At 38.6% G+C, this 23,727-nt stretch overlaps 1 protein-coding gene across 8 annotated transcripts in view; it reads right to left on the bottom strand.

The window, feature by feature from the left end:
* Positions 1-22,229, bottom strand: part of ZFHX4 (zinc finger homeobox 4) — a 212,899-nt gene extending 190,670 nt beyond the window's left edge. For 4 of the 8 annotated variants that reach the window (XM_027973070.2, XM_012183892.4, XM_027973072.2 and 1 more), the window contains exon 1: positions 21,897-22,229. The gene's annotated coding sequence lies outside the window, so the exon portion shown is untranslated. Of the gene's footprint in view, positions 1-19,555; positions 19,648-21,896 lie in introns of those variants that run through there. The other 4 variants (XM_027973071.3, XM_060393447.1, XM_060393448.1 and 1 more) reach the window with 1 other exon arrangement.
* Between the last annotated feature and the right edge of the window lie 1,498 nt (positions 22,230-23,727).

The raw sequence follows: 23,727 nt of genomic DNA, 5'->3' as shown, positions 1-23,727 counted from the left end.
CAATACATAATGAACACCGTTCCAGATACCATTTTGATGTTATCAATCCTGGTTGAGTCGCCCATCTTTCAGCCACGGCCTCAATCAACATCTCCCTTGGCTTAACAAATCATATGCAAGCACATCTGATGAAAATACTTCCATCATTTTTTTAGGTTTTGTTTTTGTTTTTTTTTTCCCCAGGCAAGCACCTTAAACTGTAAACTCCCTTTGTTGAGACCAAGAAGCACTTGGTCTCATAAAAGCCGTATCAATTTCAGGTAGCAGGGGAAGGTACCAGGAGTGTGTATGCCCACTTGTGGTGTGTACCTGCAAACCTCAGCTACTGGCATAGCAGCCTGATTAGGGCTGACATGTCTCTGAATCCCTGCACATCTCTCCATTTGCAGAATGATGGCACTGTACACAAGAGTTGAGTGGTCTGAAAGTTTAGTGCTTCTTTTCAGTCTGCAGAATAGGCACTGCCTTGATTTATCAAAAAGGTAAGCCATCTTCTTTCAAATCTCAAAACTGAAGGGACCCAGAACTTCAAGGCAAATAGCCCTCTCACATAGATGTATCAATACTTTCAGGTATGCTGATGATTTCTGAAATGAGGAAGGCGGACATGACTATATGCATGCATGCGTGATAAGTCACTTTGGTTGTATCCAACTCTTTGTGACCCTATGGACTGTAGCCGGCCAGGCTCCTCTGACATGGCTATACTGCATTAGTTATTACACTGGGCAGGATGGACACACAGTGATTCACTATGGACTTCCCTCCCACCCCTACAGTCTATTACATAGACTTCGCAGGGGCAGAGAACTAAGAAGGAAACAAAACACTGGGCTCACCAATATTACTAAGCATTTTAGAAATTACTTTTTAAAAGTTCTTCTAGAAGAAAGACATCATTGGAGGTCAGTGGCATATTAAGTATGAAGAATAACTTCTTAATACTGTCTTTACTGTAATCAAATTTCATCTTGCCAGCTAAATCAGAGAGGAAGTGTTCAGTTTCAAATATATCAAAAGAGCTGCACAGATTGAAAATGAAATCAAAATTCATTTTGGTATCTCAGATGGTTAAAATGACATTCTAATTGCACACGAATCAAACATCACAAAGCGTGGTGTGTAATTTTAATTATTGAGGCGCTCCAGGTTAATTATCTTCATGGCATGCATGCAGCTTTTAAAAATCCTCTGAAATAATCTGATAAATCATCATAAGCATGAAAACCTAATAATTCTCTAATTAGTCCACAAACATTCATATTTACCATTGCATTTACCAAATCTGCACCATGTATAAACACTGAAGGTAGCCAAAATGGCTAAAATAAAGTTCCATGCCAGACTAAAAGGAATGAGGAAGGCAGGGAGAAACTGGAGGTTTGGAGGGGGAGCAAAGTGATAACACTGAACTCATGATCCTAGATAAAAATATCAAGTTCTAGGACTCAAAGTAGCTTTTTTTTTTTTCTTTCTTTCTTTCCTATGATGACTTAGGCAGCTATGTGGAAGATTATTCACCTTAATTACAAGAGTGAGAAAAGTTCTCAAACAATTTACAGCTTTATAAAGGAGTTTCTGAGCTATTCTTATTATGTAATTCCTGTTTTACCTATACCCTACCTACAACAGTTCTCAGCTGACAAAAACACTTACTAAAATTATGACACAATGCTAAATGCACCTCAAATGAGTCGTGTGTAACGCACAGTTAATAATTTTGTCCAGATGCCAAATGGATTCTGCAATGTATCATCAGTGTCTCTCTATATGAAGTATTAATAGATCCTACCTTTTTATTTTATCTTCATAGGATCAGGAGTAACTATCAAAAAGGACTTTATTGATATGAGACAAAAATTATGGATACTATACTACAGAATCAATCACAGGACAAAGCCATGTGGTTGGACATACTCTGTTACAGTACTCCCACATAACTTTACACAAAATTGCTTATCAAGTTCTCATAAACTGCACATTAATCAGAAACTAGTAAGTGTTCTCTACAATCAAAATAGTAAATATTCTCTACAAATTTACATTTCATTCCAAAAGCAACAGTAACAAAACTATCTGAATTGATAGAGCTAGTAGTAGATGACCTGATTTTTACATTTGTAGTTATATACTATGACCATGTTTACCAGCATATTTTGATGGAATCACTTTAGTTTGTGCAGTTAAAAAGTTGTTCAGATCAATATGTACCAAGACACTAGAGATGATGCTAAGTGATTTCACTGTCACCAGCGTCAGACAAGATCTTTCTTTTAACAACATGACCTATTTAGGAAATTTACACTAAAGTTTATAAGTTCCAGTTAAAAGACCACAAAGACAACCATCTAACTTATACCAGAGTATTCATTCCAAAATAACTTTATAACAAGTAGATGCACTATAAAAATTGCTTCACCTGTTAAACTGTTATCTATTTAGTCTTCACCAATTACTATTCTCTACTACCAAACATTCTATTAAAAAAAAAAAAATCACCCAAGGCCTCAAGAAATCTCAAAGAGAAAACCTGATACAATTTTAATGCTATATTCAGAACAATACATACTAGCTGGTCTGTAGAATACATGTATGCAGTTTTGGGTATTCTCAGCAATTCACAAGATCAGTGACTTTGATCATGTAAATCCCTTTTTGGGAACTAATGGACAACATGCAGAAAGGAACTTTTATGGCTCATTCTGCCTTACTGTCGTCCCGCAGTCACTTCTGCCTAAACTCTGCTCTGCTAAATGACCAAACCCACCTATGAGGAGCCTTGCTAATGAAAGAGGGTGCTTTCTGAACAATAGGCAAATTCCTTTGCATTCAGAAGGCAGGGCTCCCATTAGAACCCAAAATCAGAGAGGCCAGTTTTACCTCTGTTTTTTAATTGATTGTCCCAGCCCTCCTTGGTGACACAGTGAGACAGTGTTTGTGAAATGATTAAAAAGAACGTGATCTGATCAAGAGGACAGAATAATGGGAAAGGAATGCTAGGTTAGCCACTCAGCAAAGTGCTGGGAAAGAAGACAGACCACTGTGCCCTTTTGCCTATTGTTTTTATTCTCATCTGCTCTTTGCCATGTCGTGATACTTGGAGTCTTTATTTCATTTTGAACGGGTTAAAAGTTGGTCACGTAAAAGGGAATTCGGTAACAAGTCACAAATCCTAAAAATGTATATATATATATATATATATATATATATATATATATATATATAAAATAAATAAAAATCCTTGAATTATATCAAGTTTCCAAAAGGTCATCACTGTCTCTGCTGTGGCCTTTTCCCCATTCCAAATCCTCTATCAATATGTCATAGTGAGTTAGCCAAAGACAAAAGAGAGGCGCAGTGTGAAAACGGCACATATATCTAATGCTGACAAAGCAATGAATAGACCTTCACAAGTATAATTATACTTGTTTATTTGTTGCCACGTACAGAGAGCTGATGAAAAAAATCCATCAAAGTGGTATTATGCAGACACCAAGAGCTTCTTTTCTTCGCTCGCTAAAGCCACATTGAAGCTTAAATTCCTTATTGTTAAATTCAGAAGAAAGAAAAAAAAAAAGATTTTTGGCTGGATTTTTTTCTTTTTTGCATCATTTGCTGACAGATCTTTTGTGTCTTGGGCTGTATTAGCTCACACTGCTACCTCATTTTTACCCATGTTGGAATTCATAATTATAAACTACTGTACAGAAGCTTTTAGAAGGGTGTGGTGTGCTGACCAAGATGAGAGAGTAGTGAAATTGGCCTTTTCTCACAGTCTGGCTTTTGATATATTAAAAATACAGGTAAAAGTACCTGTGTAGAAGCATCAGTTACATCAGAATGCATCTTTGATCTCAGTCTTTTAAGTCAGTTGCTGGTGCTTTTCTTTACTCAGCTTTCTCTGCAATTTGCTTATTTTTGGATCTGTTTAGTATTTCATAAAAGTGCATAACTTCTTTCCCACTTCAGTATTAAAACATTAGCAAGAAGGGAGGCAAATGCAAGGATGTCAAAGGATTGAAAATACTAAGTAAAAAGATTTCAAACCCAACTCTTAAGGGGCCATTATGTTCCAATAGACACTAAATCACATAACTTAACAAAAGCACATTTTTAGAGGTGGGGGAGGGGCAAATAAGCTTTTTTTGTTATTGTTTTTTCTTGCAGGATAGAAATATATCAAAGTAAAAGCAATCTGCATAGTTAATGTTTGTGAGCTTTACAATTTAAAACAGAAAAGCTGTAATTTTTCCTTGCTGGCAATCTGGAAACACTCTGGAGTTAATTACAGCTGATTCGGAGTGAACCACACAAACAAAGACCAGTCTATGTCCAGACAATTATACTGCATTAACCAGCTTAGAGCTTCCTGCTGATGTTTCAGGGCTCTTCTGTTACACACTTCTACCTTCCCAGCACGAGAGAAAATGCTTCTGCAAGAAGGAATTAATGAACAGAACTGCAAAAGAATGTGTGACGACCTCTCCTGACACGGCAAAAACTTTCCACCCATGTCACGACAAAGGGGAGAAGGTAATTAAGTTTGAATAGAAGGATGTAACCAAATATAGTAAGCACCTAAGCCAGGCAGAGTTTTAAAGAGGGAAAGTTGACAAAGACAAACATGAGTGTGTAAGTCAACGAAGTCCCCGTTTTCCTCTTTCTTCTCATTAAAACCTAACTCAGCTATTCAACACAGATTTATTTCCTTCTCATAAACAGGACTCTTAGAATTGATATTTCTGTTTCTTGTTTTTTTCTTTTTCTTCCTATGTTCCCCACCTCATCTTCCCACATTCTCTCTCTCATCTCTAAGCCTCTATGGACTTTATATGATAATCACAAATCATTAAACACATGTGTTGGAGAACTGAAGAGGAAAAGTACCCCTTGCCAATGGTTCTGATAGTTCTTAATTTGATTAGTTGTGGGAAATAGGAATTTTCCTCAGTTTTCTTCGTGACTTTAATCAAACTCCAGCTACTTTCCTTAGAGAGAAATCAATAATCTCTCCTTAACCAAATTACACCATTATATGACTCATTTTATTTGTTTGCTTCAGGAAAATTTCATAATCAGTGAGCAAGATGGACCTAATACTTTAGCTGTCCTCTGTAAACAAACTTTGGTCCTTTTAACCAATCTAGTTGATTTCTAATTTTCTTATTCATTCTAATTGAAAATGAATAGTTAGCATTGGTGTGAGACAAGGACATGAACTGTAATTATGTTCAGTGCCTCTTTCTGATTCTTCTTTGATACTGTTTTGCTAGTATTCCAGCTGACATTGGGGCTTTGTAGTGATTGCTTCATTAAAGAGTAAGGATGTCCTAATCAGCTAAAGCATTACTAGAAAGCTGTTGTTTGCCAATACTGTGAGAATATACTGACTTTTCTTTTTGCTTTCTTTACAGTAGAGAAAGATACCTCTGAATGCCATCACCCAACCATATACTTAAGTATTAATCATCTTCCCTTTGTCTCATCTATGCAAAGTTGGATTAGAGTTAAATGACTCTATGAGCCTTTTAATTTTTCTTCCCTAAATAAATATTAATCTACAAATCAATCAATGAGTTTTATATTAAAACACATATAAATATACTCTCTGGAAATACTAAAAGGTTATGTAAATTATAATCAGTTTTACAAAACATCTCAATAATAGACAGAATCATTTTCCCCTCTCAAGTCTCTGTTCCTCAATCCCAACTATAATTGAAATTTCAAGTAAATAAAACTTTGAAATGGAAAGTTTAAACATGGAACCGTTTAGCTTTCCTTGGGAAAACATGTACTGGATCAATTAGTTTTAGAAATTTATAAATCATAGTTGCCATGTTTTGTATATGTTTATATTTCTAGTCTTTAAAACGTAATGGACTAATCTCTCTGGCATACACCCAGTTTAAGTATTTAATTGATGATGCTTTTACGTTGTCGCATAGAGACATTTAAAAATTTTATCTTAATTGGTTTCATTAAGGTAATTATAACTATAGAATATCTGACTTCAGATTTACCAGACTAGTGAAAGTAATTCCACAATACATTTTTCTCATATACAACGTGAAGACAATATATGCTTATATATAAATGCATTTTTTTCTGTTTTGTCTATTAAGATACAAAATTCATTATTAAATACTGACAACCAAATATTTAAAGGAGAAAACAACTGCTTAGTTATTTGCATTTCATGATTCCCATCAATATGATCTCATAACCAACATAACAGCAGTGTAGTAGTGTAAGCACAGTCTTTTTTTGAAAAATGTCATTCCTTGCAGGCTAAACCTACCATAATTATCTTCATAAAATTAATCACAAGTCAGGTATTCCAGCAAACATTCCTATTCCCTGAGCAGTGGTTTCAATGATTTCACATGATTTCAAAATAGTTTTAATGAAGAAAGTTATATGTGTAATTTCTTAAATCACTACCAGTGCCTCTTACTATCCAAGACTCTTAATCTATCAAATGCAGTCTCTTTTTATATCCCATGTAGATATTTTAAATCATGTTATATTAAAAACCACATTAGGGCTAACATAATAGAGAACCTAAGTGGAATGCCAGGTTTCTTCTGGATGAAATATTGGCAAATTTATGTTTGATCACTCAGATTGGTTGGTTATTTTATTTCTATTATGAAGAGCCTTTTGTTTGCTTTCTGTGTATGTGTGTGGGGTGTTTTTCTTCTTTTTTGGCCTGAAAGTTAATTTGACTGCTGTCCATAAGTGAAGTGAGCAATTCAGTAATTAACTTTTGTGTTTTAAATGTATGAACTTTAATTAGATTTCATTATAAACAAACAAACGTCAGCCATAATTATAAGCTCCTTGGTTTACCCACATATTATCCCTTTTCAAACAAACTTGATGTCAGACAAATTAAAATCAAGCAGCCAGCAATTTTGAGTTGAATTTTACATGATCTGCTGGTAACCTGATTACTTTAACTTCAATATCATTACAGGAAAAGTATTTCAGGAAAAATAATGACAAGAATTCCAACAGGAGACAAGCTTAATTGTATTGATTCAAAAGATGCATGTTCATAGAAACCATGTTGAAGGAATAATGTTATCTCAAATCTACAGTTTCTATTAAGATGAAATTGTCCAGCATGAAAGAGGCAATTAAGATTAGTGTCTGCAGAACTAGAGATACTAAACTAACTAAATAATTATATGGGCCCAATTATCTTATACTTTTAGTAGCAAAATATCAGTATGGAGCAACTACAAGGCATGAGGTTTGCAGGTTTATTTACTGACTGGTGTATCTATTAGGACCAAGAACAAGTGGAGCTGTCAGGACATAATGAAGGTAAATGATTAGTTAGCACCAAGCCTGAACTCTTCTCCAATGCAATAAGAGTTAATTAAAGTTTACCACCAAACATCAACCAAAGCAGGATGTTGATCAGGTTTCAGCATTAAGTGCAAACAGACAATAGTTGGCAGCAATTAGTGCAGCTATCAAATGACATGCAATGATAATTATACATTTAAAACTGCTAAAGAGCTGGGGGAAAAAAATAATCAGCCTTTTTGACGACAAATACTCAAAGGGCAGGAAACAGGTATCAGATTATTTCACTTTAACACTGTAAATCAATAGAATTAAACAAGAAAGGGTTGTATGGGTACATTATCTGAAAGAGAACAGTTCACTGGATCCAAAATGAAATAAATCTGCTAGTACTGGCCTATCAAAGATAAGAACTTCTGTAGCTAGAGAAAATCAGTTACTTTTCAATTAAAGTTTCAGAGTGAAGTCTGTGTAAAGAAAGTTTAGCCTCTAGGTTTTCTTTCTACCCTACAATGCAACAAGTATTTCACCAGAATTACTGTTATTTAAATTATTAACTTTCGCTCTTAAGGTACTGTCAAAACTATTTTATGCATGAATATTATCTTTAAATGTTAGGGTCAAAATTATTTAAATACAGCTAAATTTAAAACAAAAGCCAAGAGGGAGGGAGGCCCAAGCAGGAGGGGATGGATATATATATATATATATATGTATGTATGTATGTATGTATGTATGTATAATTATGACTGATTCACATTAATTTACAACAGAGATCACCACAACATTGTAAAGCAGTTACCTGCCAATTTAAAAAAAAAAAGAAAAAAAAAGAAAAAGTGATATATACATATTTAGTGAACATTATGGCAGATCTTCCCTTGATGCCATTCAAATCAACCACTTCACCCTTGCTGGATTCAGTGAGACTGCATACAACACATGCCTAAAAATACTTTTAATAAACCACCTCATTCTTTACCGTAGTTTCTGGCCTGCAGCCTAGAGCATGTCTCCAGAATTATGCCCATCCTCATGACCCCCACCTCTCCATTTTCCCAACTAATTCTGTTATGCTAAGGATTTGTACACAGTGTTGGCTAATCCCAGTATTTCCCTGGAGCTAAATCTAAGCCATGGCCAACTCCCAGCACAAAAATGTCTTTCTCCCAAAGCCCTTTCGCCCCCTTCAGCACTCATACACTCATTGGTCCTGACATTTTCACTTCAGCCATGACAAATGAGCTGATGACTCTGATGTGATTGCACGGGAGGAAGGCTTTATCTAAAGATATATCATTAACTCTCATCACCATCTCCTAATATGGCTCTTCTGGGTTAATGTGTTGTGAAAATTTGAGGAAATTTTTGTGTAAATATATGCACTTCAAGGAGTAAGAGACCAACTTCATCAAAAGGAGGAAAAGGGAAGCCAAAGTGGACAGGATCAGGGAAGGGGGAAAAAAATAAAAAGACTAGCATGTTGCTCTGAGGATTTAAGTAACCCAACTCAACCTCTGCCCTAGCAAACCAGCCAGCGGACTGTCTCTTAAAGGCCCCTTCCCCTCCCATGGGCAGCTGGAGCATGATCTGTGAAGTGGCACGAAAAATAAATAAATAAATGAAGCTTCTCAGATAAAAACGGCTAATCAATCCACAAGCCCATTTCTTTGTTTCTATCCCCGTGTAGGGTGGATTTTACTCTCGAACCCTTAATTCCCTACGTTATTAAATCTCTCTAAATTCATTTTAATGGAGAAAGGGATTGTCAAAACCCATTTCCCTCCGAGGTCATTGTCTTCTTCAATTAGAAAGAAGCAATCTTTTTCTGACCATTATTCAATGTGAAACTCTTCAAGCTTTAAAAAGCGGGGGAAAGGAAGCTTTTCCATTGAGCGTGAATGCCACAACCTTTAGGTTAAGTTAGAACCCAAGTTCCAGTTACACAAGTCTTGTTATGTATACTATGGCGTTTACAGAGTCGATGCTTGTTATAACCTCTTCTCGCAATTCAGTGGAAGACACACAGCCAATCAGAGTCGACTACGGTATAACAGACCTTGGGAAAGGAGGTCAGGCTTTGAGGTAAAGTGCTATTCACTATTGGACCATGCAAGGAGCTCTTTATTCCAGTGCTTATTGGCATCAGTCCCCCTTACTAGAGCAAGAACAAAGCCAAGTGCTCGTGTGAGGTTTATGAATAAATCAGAGGTGAGCCACTTTAAGTGCTGCCCATGATTTCCTTGTTGACAGTGAGCACTTAAACAGGCTTCTAGGACCAGCAACTTCTGGCAAACCACAACGATTCCTAATCTGCACCCTGCCTCATTTCAAGAATGAAATGGCCCACCCCATTTTTCCTGCAAGTTGTCACCTTTCAGGGAATTCTTGTCCTATCTCAAGAGGTTAAGCTTTCCAATCCCAGGGTGGTCAGCTGGCCCTGTGGTCATCATAGAAACTGGACCAACTGAAAATCTTCCTTTGCTTGGAAGAATTCCACAAATGAAAATATCTCCAGCATCACAAAAGTTATTCCCAATATTATAGAATCTCTGGATATGGGAGGACTTGAGCCAACAGAGGTAAAAAATGTTCAACGATTTGCGAAAGGGAATGCACACACACTCACACAGACATTGGATTCTCATTGGCTGTGCTCTGTAGTTGTGTGGTGGTTCCCAGAAACTTCTCTGAGCTACAGTTTCAATATGGGTTAAACAAGGAGATTGTGCTGTACGCCTTCTGACTGCAACAATCTATGGTTCTAATATAAAAACCCATTTGGATTATGCTGAAAGATAGTTTTCCCTATGGAATTTTCCAAGACAGACCCAGATGTTTTTAAGGTTGCATTTTTTTCCCCAACAACTAGATTTCAAGAGGAGAGGCAGATTCCAGTAGTATAGTAAACTGAAGTATTCTATTTATGTTTGTAATTAACACTCATCTATTTTTTAATATATTATTGAAGATATTTACCAAGAAGTTGCCAATAGTGTCCATTACTGTGAATACAGTGACTATACAGATATGGGTGCTGCCCTCATGAAGGCTGAAATCTGTTTGAGAAGAAGCTTAAACAAGTACATTCTGAAAAATGCTAAGATGCTAATTATTTTCTTCCAATGAAATATATCCTTACTTTATCAGTATTCAATCAATGCTTAGCCTTAAATAAATGGGCTTCAAATGAACTGTCAAGTCCAGGGCCACTTATAAATAAGCAGAACACAGGCAAGGCACACACTTTTATTTTTTAAGAAAAGCTTGAGCAAAGATTGTTAACTATTTATAAATGTCAAGCAAATTTCAAACTCAAATCTGGAAAATTGTTATCCAAAATACACTTATATTTCCCATAAAAATATAAACAATAATTTAAGTGTGTATCTTACATGTATCACAGTTGGCAATTACTATGAATTTAAAAATCAAAAAGAAAAATGATGAGAAATATATTTTAGTTGAGGGTGGAAAATTGTCTTTGTAAATTTATTAAACCTTATCATGAATCTTATTTGAACGTGGGTAGTCCTCCTCTGAGTAACTCATTCCTATGGAAAGATAAAGGACTGTGATCTTCACGAGATAAGCCAAGAGAAGACTCATAACTTTGCTATAAAATCCCTACAAGAAAATTTAAGGGTTCAATAATATCCCTGGGTTATTAATAACTGGATCTTTTCTCTAGGTCGGTATAAATTTTGGTCAGCATGGTGCCAGGTAAACAGCATTTATTCTTCTTTCATGGCACATTAAAATATCATAACATCAAGCATATAGAAAGGGATTCTATGACACCTAATGTAGCTTTGGAAAAGCCTTTAATTCAAAGACTTACAAACAGGAAGGGTCAACTTCAATTCTGAAATAAGCTTTGTAGTCTCTTCTATTATTGAATATAATGGACAGTCTGGAATCTTGAGTTCCTGCAGATAGACTAAGGTTTGAATTATTTAAATACTATTTCTATTCTAATTTGCTTCTTATAAAAAGACCCCAGAAATGCATTGAAAACATCTTGAAGCCCCTCATAACCACAGCAACTTGGGACAAAGGAGGAGCAGATAATAAGGTGGAGAAATAGCCACCTAGATATCATCAAGGTATCCGCCAATGAGAAAACATAAGGAGACTACCCTTTGGCCCTACCCCTTAGGCATCCTCCTTGCTTAATTTCTATCTCCCTCCCTGTGGGGACACATGTATACCTATGGCTGATTCATGTTTATATATGGTAAAAGCCATCACAATATTATAATTATCTTCCAATTAAAATAAATAAATAAATTTTTTTTAACTAAAAAAAAAAAAGAGGCAGTATCTCTACTCAAAAGGTCTATGTAGATTTGCTGTATCAAATGCCCTTCAGGAGAGCATATAGTAAAACCAACTATTGAAAATAATGAAAAGGGAAATATAAGGTATCAGCCCTGTATACATTCACTTCCTTTTATGTTCACAACACATTAGTTTTAGGTAAGCTCTCCAGCAACTCTGAAATACAAACAAGGTATCTGAGGCTCAAAAAGATTAAATAACTTAGATAAGGTCATCTATAACAAGAATTTAACCCAAGGGTCTTATAGATCTAAAAAGATCTCTATTGGTCACAGAGTTGTCAAAAAATGGAGTAGATTTTAAAATACCTAAGATTTAAGTTAAAATAAACAGTCTCATTTAAAAAGAAAAAAGGAATCCAAAGTAAACAATCAAAAGAATGTCTGGTTTTAAACTGTCATTTTTTTCTGTACACTATGCTGCCTCTAAAACATCATAGCATTGTCTTCATTTACTTTCCCTCCACAAAAGAGAAACCTCTTTCTTCTTCACACCGTATTCATAGTTATTAAGAATACACTTTAAGTCACTGAGATCATCAGTATTTTTATGAATCATAGACTCATCTTGCCCATTCAAAGTACCTAGGCTAACCTCCTACGTCATGCAAAAATATGCTTCCAGTCACACTGGTTAGAGGCCCTCCAGATTCTACTGGTCTCCTTTTCAGTAAGTGAGAATTCAGTCTCTCAGAGGAGACAGCATCACTGTTGGATTACCATGGCCCATTTTCCTTTTCTTTTCTTCCCCATTTTCACCAGCTTTGCCTTCATTCACAGAACAAACCCCTTTTTAAGTAACCTATATAGTTGAGTGACCATTAGTCCTAGAGGGGGACTGCTGAGTTCTCCTGACATGTTCCTGCCTTGTCGGCTGACTCAACAATTACTTCTCCAGAGTTTAACATTTCATATTTTAAAATGAGCTGATTGAACTGAAGAATTCTAAGGCAGTTCCCAGGAATTAGCCCTTTGATAGTTTCCAGTTGTCTTATACCCTACCTGCTCTTTTCTGTTGCAATCCTCTTGGCCAGTTCTTAGAAAATGAAAGAAATTTAGTCTACAGAGGGAAATGCTCAGGCTATGCCTATAAATAAATCTAAAGACGGAAAGAGAGACATTAACATGGAAAAGGGGCATAGACATGTGTTCGCGCGCGCGCTCGTGTGTGTGTGTGTGTGTGTGTGTGTGTGTGTGTGCGTGCGTGCGTGCATGTGATGTCTATACTCCCAGTTTGTCAACCAAAAAGGATGACTTACTCTCAGTTCATTTCTGGGCCCAGGAAATTTTACGTATGAATTGCTTTATTCCTAAATGTATGGGAGAAAAGTACTATGAACTATACTGTAGAAAATCTACATTAATAAAGCCTTTCAGGTTTAATGAAGGTACTTTGGGAAACGATTGGGCCTCTTCAATTTATCCTTCCAATCAGGCAAATTTTATGATTCTTTATGGGCTTCCTTCTTAGAAAGTTTTGTTTTGTTATTAACAATGCAACCAGGTGGCATACACCAGCTAATATGTTTTTGCATTTTAACATTGTTGAAGCTATGGATTTCCTTTCTTCTTTACAGTGAAGGAAAAGAATTTTATGGACAGTTATAAAATGCATATTTTAACCCAAAAGTCAATTTTCTCTGGTTAAAATGATTTAGATCTGAGTGAATACTTGCAGAATGCTTTCTGTTTTTACAGCTAGGACACAATGAACCTATAAACTTCATCCTAGAGGTGCGTGCTATAATGCATACCATTCAGAAATTATCAACTGTGCACTGTCGCCTCCCCAGGACAAGCAAACATTAGAACTGATCAATCATCTAAATATATGATGATAGTGTGTGAACCCCTGGCCTGAATGACTAAAACACCTACTCAGGGCGTTATGACATATTAACTAAGTCAAGCTGCCCAGATTCTTAAATTATATTTGTTTATTTTCTCAATCTCTAGAATGTTCAAGTATCTAATTATATCAGAGATAAGCAGCTTGCCAAATACGACTTTAGTATCAGAGCCATTTTTAAGTTGTGTGCATACGTTCAAAAGTGCCTCCAAATGGTAAATATTTTATTTCACTTACAAGCCTTGAAAAGTGTAAGGAGAAGTGGGGAGCGGCCATTCCTGAACTGAAGATTGTATGTCAAACATGAAACCATATCAAACTTTCAAGGCAACTTGTGAACCTCTGAAACTAGGGAATTAACAGAACATCAAATCCCCCAAGATCACAAGGGGAACAATCCGTATGCAAGAAAATAATGCCATTGAGCCCTCATTAAAAGACCATTTTGTCCTTAGCCATCAAAGACTGTGAGTGCACTAAGATCCTGGTTATATCATCAGGATAACTAAAACAAGTGCCAAGAGAAATTGCGCACTTTTAGTTCTCACATGTGTCCATCTGTTCACATATAAACATATATTCTGCTTTCTGTCTGATTCCTAAAAATCTTGATATCAGAATACCCTGGGTTTTTGCCCATTTCCTAAGAATGCAGACATCACATAAGCTACTATTAACCCATGTGTGATCCACTTCATGGTGACTGGAAAGCTGCCAGTTACAACACATGGTGCTTGGTTAACAATGTCTTAAAATATAAATGAATTTATTTTTTAAATTAACACATTTTTCTTATGGAAATACCTTAATAAGCCCTGCTGCATGTAAAAGAATAGCCTCCATGTGGATTTTTTTGTTCTTTTAAGACTTTTTGCAAGCATATCCATAAACTTAACCATAAAAGTTTCTGAAACAATCCAGAATTTCTTGACAAATTTTTTAAAGGGGTCTAGTAAAGAATTTTGGTGACTTTATATAACAGAGATCAAACACTTTTCCCTTACAATGTTCTGTACTCAAGAGGCAACTCTTATACTTTAATTTACGTGAAAACACTTCTGATTTCCCAAGTTTCCATGTAACCATCTTAATAGTACCTCAGCAACTGAACCATTAAGGTGATGAGGCAAATAGAAGTTCTACAATCTAGTAACAAAACAAGTTAGCTTAATATCTGGCTGAATCTTTCAATCCTGCTCTGGGGCAGCCTTCAGTAGGTCATTTGTGGTGACCCCCAAACCGAAGGAGTTTGTTTATAATGTATACATATAAATAATTATTCACACTGCAGTTGATTTACATATGTACAAAAGAGCCAATTCCCACCTTTGAAAGTGTCTTAACACTTACGGTATTTTAACTGCCCTAATTATGGTTGAAGAAACATCATTAAGAGCCCTGATCACGTTGTCAACTGATAACCAGTTACAGCCCTAACTAGTAACAAGGGAAAACCCTACTGCAAATATTTCCAAGAGTACTTAAACACATTAGAAAAGACTTACCTCAAAATGAAATACATGATACACCTACAAAGCAACATGAAGATGAATTAAATCCTAAGACAATAACTCTGTATCCTCTCCTACCAGCCCATCCCAGCCCCCAAAGCTGACAGGCCACTTAAAACACAACATTGCCAAAAAATCAGAACACACAACTCTTTCCCAAGTGAAGTGTTCTACCAGCTGAAACAACTATTTACAGCAGATAGGTGGAGGGAAGGGGCAGAAGTAACTAAATGAGATATACACACCATACTGTTGGCCTCTTCTGAAATACCTTTTTGCCAGCAAAGTGCTGGGAATTCTTGATACTCGATAGTCAATATTTGGCTAGCCTAATATGTTTCTAGAAACTCTTCTATATACAAACCTCTGTTTATCATTCTCTAGTACACTATTGTCATATATATTACTTCCCAGTGATGATAAAAACTCAGAGCATCTTATAAAGTTGCTGAAATCTGAGCCCCTGCTTGTTTTTTCTAGTCTTGGACAAACATAACTTTAGAGTGAGCAGAGCATAGGCATAAAGAAAGAGGAGCTTGCATTTTCATCTTCTTTTCATCTCGGTCATTCAGTCAGCCATTCAGAACCCTATTCAACAGAGCTTTTCATTATGCAAAAAAATGCTAATCCTTTTCCGATGCTTTCACACTTGTATAAACCCCCATTCCTTCAACTGAAAAGCAATTATATCAGTTTACCTTTCTGTCAAAAACAGGATTAATATTCCAATAACAGAATTTCCTTTCTTTTCCTATCTTTTTGCTTTAGGAAACTAGAGATTATTAGTAGAGGCATTCTTAGAGTAAGAATACATTATTTTAAATATGATTATGTGAACCAATGAGCGGGAAAAGGGGAAGAATCACAAGAAGAAAAAGTCCTTCAGTTACTGCAGAAACTCTTTTCTGTGACAGAACTGACCTTCCCATTGCAGATGCCCAAAGACACGGAGACTCACTCTGGTCTATTAATCAGAAACAAATTATGAAAGAATGTAGCTGGACTGGTTGACACTAGCCTGTCTTGGGAGACTCAGTCACAGCCTAGTAACAATGTCCTCTTCATGGGTAATGAACAGCCATGACAAATGGGGCAGAGAAACTATTTATTTGCATATGCAAATTCTCACACAAGGGAAACATGTACAAACAAGTGTCATTGTAAGGTGGATTAGGCAAACAACGCTTTCTTTTTAGGACATTCTGCAGCCCAGAACATTAGTCAGCACAATTAAACCAGTCTCCATGGAGACTAATGAAATTTCACCATGGTATGAGTTAAATTAGATAGCTAGTTATGTGTTTCCACAATCCAACTTGAAATCCATTATTGTTTCAGAACAATACAGCAATTGTGCCTAGCTGATCTTTGCCAGCTCAACAAGCTTCTAAGTTGACAATTTGCATATGTTAATATAATTAAGCACTAATTACATGAAACTTGTACATATTCACATGCACTTTCCCTGGGCGATTTTCAGTTTGAACCTTGGCCAAGTCTTTAACCCTTAGAAAGGTTTTGGGGGGGGGGAAACACACAACTCTGCCTATGGGTACAGCCCTTAGGCAGACACAGAAAGGCTCCTCATTTATAAACACAAAGCTTAACCTGGCTTCTCATATTTCTAGCAACAATGACAGAAAATATTTTGTGAGTGTGCTAGGGACCAGGGATAAGGGAACAGTGATTGAAGGGTTGGGGGTGAGGAGAGTGGATTCATCTTTAAAGACTCATAACTAGTATCTACTCATAGGTAAGTAATAACACTCATTTCAAGAAAAATGTGAAGGAAGCATTTGCTGTCACTGACATTGTTGAATACTGGGAGATGAAAATGATTTGACAACAGCAAAAATAGCAAGTAGAAAAGGAAAAAGGAGCCAGCAGCACCTAATGAGCTTTACATAAATATATGCAGAGGCAATTAAGCAATGTTAATTACTATGACAGCAGTTAATTGAATATAATTAGATATTTTAAGCCACTGAATAAAGCATAGTTAAGATTAATTTTATTGAGATTAATTGTAAATAAGGATAGATTAACTCTGTGTTTTGACAGGCATAAAAAGTAGTTCTGCAAATGAAGCAGGAGCGTGGCCACCAGTCCAAAAATCATATATTATTTTAATGTCACACCTCAGAATCATCTCCTCAATAAACATGACTTTTCAAACCCAAACAGACAGGAATCTTGAAGAAAAACAAACAGCTTGCAGAGATTAAAGAGCCTTTTGTCCTTTTTCATGTGCATTTCTTTTAACAGACTAAATTAAGCGAGTCTGGTGTACGTGTTTTAGGAAGGAACATTTCACACTGAATGGAAAAAATGTTCTATCACATATGAAATTCTTGCAGCTGTGCGGAACTTGGTCCAGATGGTTTTAGACTATAAAACACCACCAAATGATAGACAGTAGGCCTTCCCAAGATTATGTGATAAAGTCACAATCTTTTATTCTGACCTCCCAAATTTCTGCTTTGTATTATTTCTCATCAAATCACATATTTTCTTTTACAGTAGTGCTTCTCCAAGAGGGTTAAAAGAAACATCAAGCCTACTAAGTGTTAGGAACTAATATTAAGTGAATGGAAGAAGGCCTCTTTCAACAGATAGCAGCTAAATCTCTCAGTCCCAAAATGCAATGATAGCCACGACAATGATGCAGATGACAATACTTGGTTATTACTCTCACAACAATGGTTTCTAGAAATATTTCTTAGGGGAAAATTGCTAGATGAAAATCCCTCCCAAAGACCTTCACAACCAAGCTAATCCATGTACACTCTTTAAGAAAATTAACACAGTCTTCAAGAATGCTGAACAAGTCACTAATAAGAAAGGAACTTCAATTGATTTTGAAATTAATCAATAGGTGATTAACATAATATTTTTAAAGCAGCAGAATGTATGTGTGCATATACACATATAGTACATAAACATATATATTATATTTCCAATACTTCTTAGCTCTTAATCGAACAAGGACTTTAGGCTATGGAGCCTGCCTCTACATTGCCTAGCAACTTATTTAGGATGCCCTTAGTCTTTATAACAAAATTCCTAAAATGGTCTAGTGAAACAAGACTACGACGACAAGCCATTCTGCAGTGAAAGATTTTAAATCATCCAGCCTCTTCTAATAGACTTGAGACTTATTGAGGTAGAAACCATAAAAAATGAAGAAGGGAAATTTAATCCCTGAAATATTGATTTGCACATTAATATCATATAGGCAGAGGGCAATTTGGCTTCGTGGAAATGACACATTGTCGACCCTTGGTGAAGTCAGAGCCAATCTAACTGCTGAACATGTCTGAATCTCAAGAGTTATTAAGGGCTTCCCTTCTTGCCTTTATGACTTTTCTTCAGCCTACCAATGCAATCTTAAATGTATTATCTTTAAGAAATAATTGTAAAACCTCAGGGGTTTTCCAGTTAATGGAAGGGAGGCCAAACCACATCAGATTCTGAAATGCAACATTAAACCCTTGCAATCAACAAAACCACCTCAATTCTCATCCATCCAGTGCAGGATCTAATATTGTTATTAGAGATAATCAAATTTCATTGTGTAAATTTAGGCTCATGGTCAGAATGGAAGCAGTAAATTCTGCAATATTAAACAGCGATTTTCTCAGCCTCCTTTATGTTTTCCTTTGCTGGTACAGCATCTTTTAAAATAATCCAACTAGCTCAAAATTAATGAGCAGATCTGGACTTATCTGCTAAAAACTGCAAAACATTACAATAAGGCTGAATATGTTTCCTTCATTTTTAACTTTAAGTGGCAACTTTCACTTCCTAGACTGAGTCCACTCTCCCTGCTTACTCTACAATTGGTGCTATTGCTTTGACTTACACAGCTGGTTTACCTGACCTTTCTTTGTTCCTTAGGTACATTTCACTTTTCAGATTTATGGTATTTCCCCCATATTTCATTGACTCTATCTTCATCGCCATAAAAATGAAAACACTTAAATATGAGTTTACTTTTTAAATCCAAAAGCAACCAGCTACTGAATAAATACACAGTGATACTCTCTTCCCAGTTTATGCCATAAATATTAGAATCTTTTTTTTTAAACTAACTTGTATAAACCTTATGATCCCCACACTGAAGCCAGGTGCAAGAGGTTAAAACAGCTGGCTAGCCATCTTTTATTTTTGTGTGCCTTCCTGCTGATTGAAACCGCAAACGTTGAAAACTATCAAATATTCCCTTAAGGATTTTTTTTTAAGAAGAGGAAGGAAAAAAGAAAACCTTCCTTTTCTTTAACATGCTCCTCTGTAGAGAAGAAAAATTCTAAAACACAATCAGTCACAGAGATAGTGAAATAATCCCAATCTCTCCTTTCTGTTGTATTTAAAGCATCCTTTCCAACAACTTCTAGACCCGATTGTTTGTATTATTCAGTTAGAAAAGAGAAAAGAGGTGGGGGGGAGAAAGAAAGAGAGAAAGTCTGAGCTTGCTCTGTCAGTTTTGCCAGTAAATATAAAGTAAAACAAGTGTTGATGGCACCGAGAGTGTTACATACCCGGGCTGTGTTTTTGCATTGCTCTCAATGGAAGCGATCGATGCCCGTGTCACTGTCGCGTCCCAATCGCAGCCAAGTCTCAGCCTTAATCTAAGCAACACCCGAAAAGGCAGCGGCAGCCGCAGCCTCTCCCTGACTCTTCCATCCATCCACCCAACTAAAAATATAATACTACATATGAGCTTTAACCACTCCACGTTTATAGGGATCAAGCCACTGAAAATCCAGGAGAACACAATAAAAAAAAAAAAAAAAAGCCCTCCTTCTGTCTCTTGTCTCTCTCTCCTCTCTCTCTTCCTCTCTCCCCTCTCTCTGTCTCTCCTTTTGCCATCTACATGATCCTTGATTAAACATGGAACAGAGTTAATAAAAAAAAAAAGGGGGGGGGGAGGACTCAAGGAGAGGAAATGCAACTGTCAGAAATCGGGACCGCCAGATTTCCTGGTGAACCTGCCTCTGTCTGAGTCAGTGTCAATCCACCATCTTCCGCCAGTGAACTTGTCTTTGGCTTTTTGTTTGGTTTGGGGGGGCTGTTGTTGTTGTGTGTGTGTGCTTTTTTTGGAAGGGGGGGAGGGGAAAGGCGAGGTGGGGGCTGGAGGTGGGGGGGAGTAGGGAGAATATGTGTGTCTGTAAGTGTGTGTTGAGTGTGTGTGTATCTGTGTCTGTGTGTGTGCAGGGGTCGGGGTGTGTGTGTGGGGGGGGGATCCGTGTTCGCGATCTGAACCTCTGGTACCTACAAGGAGGGTGTCTCACCGAACGGTAGCTAAGACCTCACCACAACCGCGCGGGAGCGAGGAGTCGCGGCCAAAGGCGCCCGCCCGAGCCTCCGCTCTGGGCCGGACCCCAGCCCGAGCGGCCGAAAGAAGCCCCCCGCCCGGATCGCAGGTAACAAAAGAAATACAAACCAGTGCACCGTCCTCGGGGCAGGGGCAGGAGTGGCAGGGGGGAGGGGGACAGGGTGGGGATTCCTCTGGAACTTGGGCATCGGCAGAAAAACTTTATCCAATTCCAGGAGAAATTTTATTATTACTATTTTTCCGATCGAAAAGAGCAGAAAGCCTGGGAGGGAGGGGGGAACGAGATAGAAGTAGAAGGAAGGCGAGACCCGACGCATTCCAGCCCCTCTTCCCTTAGCTGCTCCCCGCCGGAAGGCGCACTTGATGCCCGGAGAGGCGAAGAAGGTGAAGTTCGTTTGTAGACCTGGAACCCCTTTCGGGGGGCGTGAGGGGCGGGGGTACCGGGGAATAAATCAGTTCTCACAACCGGCCACAGCTCTCCCAACCATAAACAGACACAGACACAGACACAGACACACACACACACACACCCTTTGCCCTTTGCCAAAAAAAAAAAAAAAAGAAAACAGATTCTTGACCCCCGGCCTCGGGCAGCTGTCCTCCGCTCTAAGGCACACCCGGCGGCGAAAGCGTCGGGAGAGAGCTGCGGCCGCCTCGCGGGTCCCCGGCCCCGAGGCCCGGCGATCCTGCCTCCTAACGGAACTGCCCGGCGTCTTCCAGCGCCCGGGTCCGCGCCGCCTCGCGCTCAGGCGGCCCGGCGTCTACCTGCAGCCCCGGCACGCGCCCCAGCTCTCGGAACCCCCTGCCCTGGGGCGCACTGAGCACCGGGCCTCCGCGCACCGAGCGCCCTTCGCGGAACTTGAGCCAGGGAACGGTGGATGATGAGAGGAGGAGAAAATCGAGGCTGAACGGGAGGGTAGGGGAACAGCGAGAGATGGGCTCCGAGCCCCCACCGACCACCTTCCAAACTTTCGGAGGAGGGGTGCGAAGGAAGGGGGCATCCCGACCCGGGCGAGGGGTTGCGCCCCCCCCCACACCCCCCGCACCCCGCAGGCAGTGTCCGCGCCGCCGCGGAGCTGACAGCTTCCCCGCGCCTCGAGAAAGCCCCGGGCTCGCGGTGGAGACAGAACCCGAAAAGACAGGCAAAAGGAGAGAAAACTGCTCGGCCAAACGTGGATGATCCGCCACTTAATCCAAAAGTTAAATCCCGAAAAACGCATTTCCCCCCCCAACCCCGCAAGAAAGTGGAAAATCAGAGCCTTCAGTGCCCCCTCCCTTCCTCCGCGGAGCAAATCCTGGAGCCAAAAAAAAGGGGGGGGGAAGAGATAGCAAAGGGGGGCAGAGCGGAAGAGATGGTCGGGCTGAGGGGATGTGAGCGAGAGCGAGCGAGAGCGAGCGAGCCGGGGGCAGAGAGGGAGAGAGGCGGAGAGGGAGAGAGAGGGAGCGAAATATCAAAGATTGTGCAAGATCAGGCTGGAAAGATAATCGATACTCGACCTAAATTTAACACAAACTACTCAATAAAAGTTAAAGAAAAAACTTACTTTCCATTTCCCCTGCAGTTCCTACTCGATCTTCGCCTCTTTTTTGTTTTGCTTTTATTTTACTTACAGCTGATCACATCCAAGTAAAACGAGAGGGTTCATTAAAAAAAAAATAAAATAAAAAAATAATCCTCGAACTTTATTGGGTGAAAATCAAAACGCTGGAGCAGAAAGTGGGGGGCATGGAGCGGTCCTCGGGGATCCGGGAGGAGTTAAAGCATGTGCCGACCGCGGTCTCGCTGTTTGGTTGTGAAGGGGTTGGGAAAAGGAGGAAAGGAAATGAAAATCCGATATGTCTTTATTCTGCTAATTATTATCGTTTTAGCCCTGTTTAAAAAAAATGGCTGATTAAGTTGAGTGCGCATGTCTTTGTGTGTCTATTCCCGATATGCACTCTGGGAATGAGAGAGGAGAGCGAGGGAGAGGGAGAGGGAGCGGGGGGGAGAGAGAGGTGTAATTAGTGAGGTGATCAACATTCCCCAGACTGCAAATGACGCGCAGCCCGGACTCGGAGCAGCCCCAGAGCCTCGCGGCTTCCGAAGCTCGGAGCGCTGTGGCGGGAGCCCGGGACGCGGCGACCACGGAGAGGGCAGGGACTGGGGACCTCTGGGGCTCGTACCCCACGCGCCCCTGTGCGCGCGACTCCCAAACTTCATTAGACACACACACACTCAGGAAGGAGGGGGAGAAAATAAAACACAAATCCCTCCCAAGCCGTGCCCTTTAAACACTCCGAAAAATTTTTTTTTCTCATTTTAATGAGGCAAAGTAATTATTATCGGACCAGAGATGTGTTTACTAGGGAGCTTTAAGCAGCAATAGGAGAGTGAGGGCACTGGAAAGGTTTTCTCTGCTGAGTTACTTCTGCTACGTCCAGGAAACCACTTTAATAGCGAAATGCAGGATCCTGAGCAAATATGCAGATATATGTAAATAAAGTGTGCCTGGCTGTGTGCAAACACCGCTTTGCCTTGCCTATTTCAAAAGGCGGGATTGCACCCAGGATCCCGTAGACACTCAATTTAAACACGTTATCTTTCGCTGGCAACATGCAGGAGAGAAAACCCAGGGCATGGAAGATGGAAGGGGTTAGTTTAGTCAAAGTAAACTTTCAAATGAGGATAAGTGCTGGTTGCAAGGGTGTTCGTGAGGGTCTTGATGCTGGCCTTTATGTAATATTTTTGAATATTTTATCAGAATTGCATAAGTTCAATGTAATAGCTTTAAGAAGACTTAGGAAGAAAACCTTTCATCTTGTGAGTCTGTTGAATTATCTTTCTTGAAGCACATTATGATGAATTTTAAAACCCCACTACAGATCTCATTAGAATGAAATATACTTGGTATTTTCTGGTGCAAAATTTAAGGTGGCTGATTCTCATTTGAAAATCTAATTATCTCTTTCCAATATTACAGATGTGAATATGAGTGACACTTTCATTAAAAGATAATTAACTAAAACTAGGAATAGACATACTTTTAAATACCCCCCTACTGAATATGGAATATATATCTCTCTCTATATATATCCGTTGCTACTCAAAGATAGCATCTCAATACACCACCATATCACAGGTTACAAGTAGACACCATCTATGCAATATTTCAAAAATAGGGATTCTAGAGAGAAGGAGAGAGTAACAAATCAAACAAGCAAAGAACAGGAAATACTTGCAATGGCCAGCTTCCTGGACAGGTGAGGCATCAGCTCCTTTGGAGCTGACAGGCCTTTGAAGTTCTGGATGGCCAGGATCTGCTACAAAACCTTGTCTTAGGCCTTAAGCACCAAATCTAGGAAATACCAACTGAAAGGTTTATTGCGCAAGCACTA

This window comes from Ovis aries, chromosome 9 (assembly GCF_016772045.2).
Source record: "Ovis aries strain OAR_USU_Benz2616 breed Rambouillet chromosome 9, ARS-UI_Ramb_v3.0, whole genome shotgun sequence".
Taxonomy (NCBI): Eukaryota; Metazoa; Chordata; class Mammalia; order Artiodactyla; family Bovidae; genus Ovis; species Ovis aries.
This window is presented reverse-complemented; position numbering and strand designations above follow the sequence as displayed.